Source organism: Branchiostoma lanceolatum, chromosome 12 (genome assembly GCF_035083965.1).
Source record: "Branchiostoma lanceolatum isolate klBraLanc5 chromosome 12, klBraLanc5.hap2, whole genome shotgun sequence".
Classification (NCBI taxonomy): domain Eukaryota; kingdom Metazoa; phylum Chordata; class Leptocardii; order Amphioxiformes; family Branchiostomatidae; genus Branchiostoma; species Branchiostoma lanceolatum.
The window spans coordinates 5,265,933-5,272,793 of NC_089733.1; the positions used below are offsets into that span (position 1 = coordinate 5,265,933).

Below are 6,861 nucleotides of genomic sequence, written 5' to 3' on the forward strand. Positions count from 1 at the left end.
AAATATAAACTTTTTCTTAGAATATTTTTCTCTGACCAAGTTGTTTTTTCTCACACATATCGACTAGAAACCTCGAAATAAATTTTCTTGTTGTTATGATTCTTCTATGGCACAGAATTTTTATCTAAGATATACTAAATTCAGAGAAAAATATTCTAAGAAAAAGTTTATATTTGTTACGTCCTCACTGACATTTCCTTATTTCTTCTGTCCTCAAGAATAAATTTCTTACACTTAGAATGAGTTTCTTGCACTTAGAATGAGGTTCTTGAAATAGGAATACCTTTCTGTCCTCAAGAATAAATTTCTTACATCTAGAATGAGTTTCTTCCACTGAGAGCGAGGTTCTTGAAATAGGAATACCTTTCTGACCTCAAGAATGAATTTCTTACACCTAGAATGAGTTTCTTGCACTTAGAGTGAGGTTCTTGAAATAGGAATACCTTTCTGACCTCAAGAATGAATTTCTTACACCTAGAATGAGTTTCTTCCACTGAGAGTGAGGTTCTTGTAATAGGAATACCTTTCTGTCCTCAAGAATGAATTTCTTACACCTAGAATGAGTTTCTTGCACTAAGAGTGAGGTTCTTGTTGTAGGAATACCTTTCTGTCCTCAAGAATAAATTCCTTAAACCTAGAAACAGTTTCTTGAACTAAGATGGGGGTCTTGAATCAAGAATACCATTTAATAAACCAATGATAATATAATGTAAACATGTTCCAATCATATTTATTATTATTGATCTAATTGTTTAATACACAGTTTTGGATTTTTCTTTCTAACGCCCATTCTTAACCAAGGATTGCAAAGATTAACCAGTTTGCAATACAATTGTTTCGATAAATGTTTCACATTTGATGCTGTGTCATAAAAGCACATTTTCTCTGTGCTCATACAAATAACTAATTGTCCTTCTAAAATTGTCAGTTCTGCAGTGTTGTAGCTGTCCTTCTTATAATCAATGACTTGTTATTGTTGAAAGATTTTCCAAACTTGAGACGGGGGCATCTTCTTTGGTCCAACAGGTTTCCAAGTCTAGAAAAACACACAAAAACAGATGACGATGACTGTCATTTTCCTACATCGCCCCCCTCCCCCTTATACATGCATGGGGATGGGGGCTTGTGCATTTGCTTGAAAATGTTATACTTATACTTTTTTAGTACCTTGTAGGTATACGTATTACTGCACTTAACGTACATGTTCTGCAATTACTGGTTGGCATGCAACCACAAACACAACAAAGGTTTCTAAGCCTAGAAAAATACACAAAGACTTAGTGACTGTCATTTTCCTATATCGCCCCCCTCCCCCATATACATGCATGGGGATGGGGGCTTGTGCATTTGCTTGAAAATGTTATACTTATACTTTTTAGTACCTTGTAGGTATTACTGCACTTAACGTACATGTTCTGCAATTACTGGTTGGCATGCAACCACAAACACAACAAAGGTTTCTAAGCCTAGAAAAACACACAAAGACTTAGTGACTGTCATTGCTTATATCGCCCCCCTCCCCCGTATACATGTAGGGGGAGGGGGGCTTGTGCATTTGCTTGAAAATGATATACTTTAATTTTTTTAGTACCTTTTAGGTATAACTGCACTAAACGTACATGTTCTGCAATTACTGGTTGGCTGTATCATGCAACCACAAACACAAAACTTAGAGTATCTACTTGGGAAATAAGTTATTTTCATGCAAGACAGGCTATAACATACCTGGAGCATATCTGTTGATGGCGTTGGCCTGAGGAAGCATTTTGGAACTTAAAACAAGTCATCTACGTTGTGTAGTGAGTCCCACATGATACCAAAAAGTGTCCTCATGAAACTAGCCGCATCTTTCCCTAGTATTGTAAGATCTAAAGCGCACATCAAGCAAATGCAGCCGGAGCCCAAACTCAACGGTCCACATTCAAACATTACAGCAAAGGATGATGGGAGTATTGAATTAGCATAATTTATTTTCTTATTACAAGAAAAACAATAATTATCTTCTTGAACTTTACAAAGTTAAGAAAATAAAGGAAATCATGCAAATTCGAACTTTCATTTCACTTTCCATCTTTAGATAACACAGAAAAGCAGGAATCATCTTTCTTTAACTTTGTGGAAAAGGAATTCGAACAGAAAAACACTTGGGAATTACTTGTTTTACAGTTTCTTGATTTTCTCATTTTTCTTAACTGTATTTGGTCAAGAAAATACCTGTATTTGGTCAAGAAAATCCTAACATCTTCTTAGATATTACTTAGAATTGCAAGAATCATATTTCTCAGACTTCCTAAATTAAGAAAACAAGAAATGTCAAGAATTTTTTCCTAGTGAAATGAAAGTCTAAAGAAAAATTCATGTATGGCAAGAATAAAAATCTTAAGAGCAGATTCTGTAAAATCCTCCATTTGACCAAACAAGAAGCAAATATTGTGTGAAGAATAAGGAAGAAAGATTGACTAGCATTTCTAGAATATTCTTGCTGATAAAAAATCATACTAGAAATCCTATCTTCACCTAAGAAAAACAAGAATAAAACTCTTAATGTAAGATCTAACATTCAAAGGTTTTGTGTAAGGTTTCTTGATTTTCTTGAAATTCTTAATGGAAGAAAATCTTTCTCTCAATAAGAAAAATCAAGAAAACAAGAAAAATAAGAAAAAGCATTTTTGGTAGTGTACGTTTTGGGACATTTTTGTGGCTAATGTTGATACATCAGTACAGACAAAAACCAATTGAACCTCTAAACACAAATACATGTATCCATGACCAAAATCAGACCCCAAACATCCATCAGGGATCTGAAGAAATATTAGACATTCTAATTGCATTTGGGGCAAAGACTTTAGGTTTGGAAAGTAGGTAGTGTGTTTTTAAATGACTGTTTTGTATGGCTTGTGTTGGAAAATCTATTTGGTGGACTCTCCACACTGGGCAACTGCTGTCACACTGTCAACTGTGTATGGAAGTTCATGTCAAGGAGCATGGAACTAAGTGTTTTCCTCTCCACGTCTTGGCCATCGATTGTTGTGACTTTTTCTTCCGCGAGCATCGACTCCAGTGCCTCCTGGCTGCTGCATTCCAACAGCTGTATACAAAAGCAAAGGAAAATACAATAGAACAGGAATTAGAACTTTTCATACCATCGTGCCTGTGTCATCCCATCCATATTCACTTCTGCCAGTCATGTCATCCTTACTTTTTCATCTGGTCGTATTGCTGTATCATTGAATATTCAAGAGTGTTTTGAAAACACAGGTAGCTTGAGACTATTTCTCAAAGTGCAAATAAATGCACCATAACATTCAAAAGACATCTTTATGCAAAACAAGTTCTTGTGTTGTTTCCATGATGCATTACATAATGCTGTCTTGATCACAAACACCCCAAACTAAGTACACCAATGTAAAGAAGTGCCCAGGTCAGTGTAACAGAGCAAGGCTTAAACAGAGATACAATGCCAACACACATATTGACTTGACCAGTCTAGTAAAAAAAAAATTGTGGATGTCTTGTGGAACCTATTCAGATTATTTTTATTGCAAAACTTAATAAATTTTCTTTCAGGAAATGATGCACTAGTGACAGCTGTTCCTTAACCAATTGACATTTCAAAATAAACATAGGAATTTGAGATCTTGGTGAAATAGTCCCACAGGGAAACCATGTACATTGTATTTGTACCAATAACGCTAACTATTATCAACATGAAAACATCTAGTGTCTGCACTTGCATGGCTGCAATAAAAAGAGAGAACTTCACCATTTCAATCACAGCCCTGACACTGCTGTCCGGCAGGAAGTATGGCAACAAGGTGTCTGCTGGCCACGTCTCTTGGTCGGGCTCATCCTGAATCACGTAAGCAAACACTGGGGGTGACAGGAAAGGAAACATGGCTGCCCTGGTTGTAACAGATACAGCAATGGCCTGGCCCACAATCTTCAGCAAGGGACCCCTTACAGCTGACCCTTTGCACAGAGGGAGCAAGCAGTCTGGACTGCTGCTTTCGCATTCGGAAAGGCCCCTTCCCGGGGATGTGCATTCCCGGAAAAATAGGCTAAAGAATTCCTTTGTCAACCCTCCTGCATCGACCCCTTCTTGTCGTATTCCCCCAGTGCTAAACTTTACCGGCACTCACCTGCGTATATGGGTGATACTTTGAGCTCTGAGCATGGAAACATTCACTGTTTTTATGCCTTAAATTATATGGGAAACATTTATTGGTACATTGTTTTTTTTAAATTTTTTAAACGCTTTATTTAAAATATACAACATATACAACAAACATATATAAATTCATACAGGATTGTCACAATATAACAAACATTAAAACCACATATACATAAAATACTGGAGAACTTAAAAATATCAAAGAAGAGGCTATAAAACGTTCCATCTTTTCATCCATCAGTGGATGACGTCTTCACGTCTGGCACACGACAGCTGGAGTCTGATCTTACATTCTTCAAAACTTGATATGTGGAGCGAGTCTTTTATGTTCATTTGGTATAGGTAGAATTTGATTACAGTAATAAAGAGATGCAGTCTATCCGACTTATCGACGGGCCCATACACTAACTCATGTGGCTCTATCTTAATGACGTTTCCCGTATCGCTCTTCCACCGTTTACAAAACTCTATCCAGATCCTTTTTGCACACTTGCAGTGATACAACAGGTGCATTATAGTTTGCTCCATATTACATTGTGGACATAACCCAGATTCGCTTATTTTTCTTTTGTACAACCACATTTTTGTCGGCAAAAAATTGTGTAGTATCTTAAACATGAAGTTCTGCAATTTGGTTTCAACTAGTCGACTTGGAGCAGCAAAAATACGAGGGATTACATCATGTTGGAAAAGGGCTACTAAATTGTGTTCATTTGTTGCAGGCATAAACCTTCTTAGCATATATTTCTTATACAGAATTTTGTTTGTTAATTTTTCTATCTCTAATACCTGTGCGTTACTATTGTATCCAGGCGTATTGTCAGGACCTTTCAAGGCTAGTTTCCAGGTTTGAGGAATGGAGTCACGCAAACCCAAGTATCTAAGGAGATCTGAAGCGTCTAGGGGAATAACAAATTTTCTCCTTAGGCTTTCAGGAGATAGGATATTACCGTGTTCATCGACTATATCATGTATTGTTTTTATTCCATACATAAACATTTTTCTCCAAAAAATAGATTTGTTATTCTGCAGAATGTGTTGATTGTTCCAAAGAAACTCACGTCTGATTTCCTCCTTAGTTTGGGGGGAGCGTGAATTCAGCTCCTCCCATGCTGCTAGCATGCTTACATAGAAAGGTAACATATTCTTATAGTTCAAAGTTTTCACAGAAAAATTACATTTAAACAGAAAAATACCTCCAAAATGGTAAAAGTGATTTTCTAGTACACTGGATGTATATGTCCTCTTTACCCAGCTGGCATTTAGTGCTTTAATCATACATGTGAAATTCATCATATTTAAACCTCCTTGTTCCCTATCACCCATTAGGGTAGACAATTTGACTTTAGGTGGCTTGTTACTCCATATGAACTTCAGTCCTATGGAGTTAACCTTATCAAAGCCTTCTGGTGTAGAGAGCACTGAACAATTGTATATAAGTTTGGACACAGCCAGTGACTCGTATATGAGAATTTTCCCTATTAAAGTTAGATCTCTTCCTGACCAAAGTCAAGTTCTTCGCACTTTTTTCTATCATAAGAAAAAGGACCCCTAGACATTTGATAGGATTGCTTGGCCAATGTACACCAAGGGGGTTATCCTTTCTGTTCTTAAACGCCCCCAGCCACATGGCTTCTGTTTTTTTCCTGCTAACTTGAAGTCCTGAGCAGAGCTCAAATGTTTCTAATACTGCCAGGGAGTGTTTTGCAGAGTCGACACTGTTTGTAAATATTGTGGTGTCGTCTGCATACATTAAGTTTTTTGTTAGCTGATTGTTGGTAACGACTCCACCAATGTATTTTTCAGAACGTAGTCTGTTTGCTAGTAGTTCAAGTCCTAGTATAAACAGAAGACCTGATAAGGGGTCTCCCTGTCTTACACCACGTTCTAGGCTGAACCAGTCAGATGTGTAACCATTGTTCATTACACAGCTACATGAGTTTTTGTATAATACCGACACCCAATTCCTAAACCCTGGACCAAAATTGTTCACATAGTTGCTTTTAATACAGATATCGGATTTAAAAGGAACCATTGCTTCTCAGTTCTTTAATCATAATCAAGGCTGGCTTTTAATTTATAGTATGCATGCATGACAAGGTATTAATCCTTTTCCCTGCATATTACACATGGAATTCAAACTGTGCAGGTGCATTCGAAACTGCATGCACAACAACAAAATTACATTCACCTATACAGATACACATACCAGGTACATGGATCAGTGCAGCTAAACATAAAAATGCATACAAAATATATTCGGCTACAACTTTACCGGCACATTCACTGTTTTGATGCCTTAAATTATATGGCAAACATTTATTGGCACATTGTTGTTCTCATTGTTGTTCTCAGTGTTGTCATCACAGTCCCACAAGTACAAAGAATAGAAATGTAACATGGTGAACTGTGTGGTACATGTTTTCTGCTGCACACCTTTATCATCACATTCCTTCCACTGATTTCCAAGGGAGCTGTACTTGACTATGATATAAATTTCAGAAGAAGAGCCCCTGGCCCCACTCAAGTACCAAGAAAGCAACTAGGCCGCCCAAATCTATACCACTATATACCACATGAGCAGAACAGTTTTACCAAGATTGGAAGTTCTGCTGCAGTACCATTGAAACCCTTTATCGAAATTGACCTTTGTCTTCCATACACCAAGGAAATATCAAAGATCCGTCCAC

At 37.0% G+C, this 6,861-nt stretch overlaps 1 long non-coding RNA gene across 1 annotated transcript; it reads right to left on the reverse strand.

Annotated features, from left to right (window-relative positions):
- Positions 1-661: 661 nt before the first annotated feature.
- Positions 662-2,677, reverse strand: LOC136446213 (uncharacterized). Its single transcript, XR_010757528.1, has 2 exons — positions 1,726-2,677; positions 662-1,036 (listed from the first exon to the last, which is right to left on the reverse strand). It is a non-coding gene; the product is annotated as an uncharacterized lncRNA (long non-coding RNA).
- Between the last annotated feature and the right edge of the window lie 4,184 nt (positions 2,678-6,861).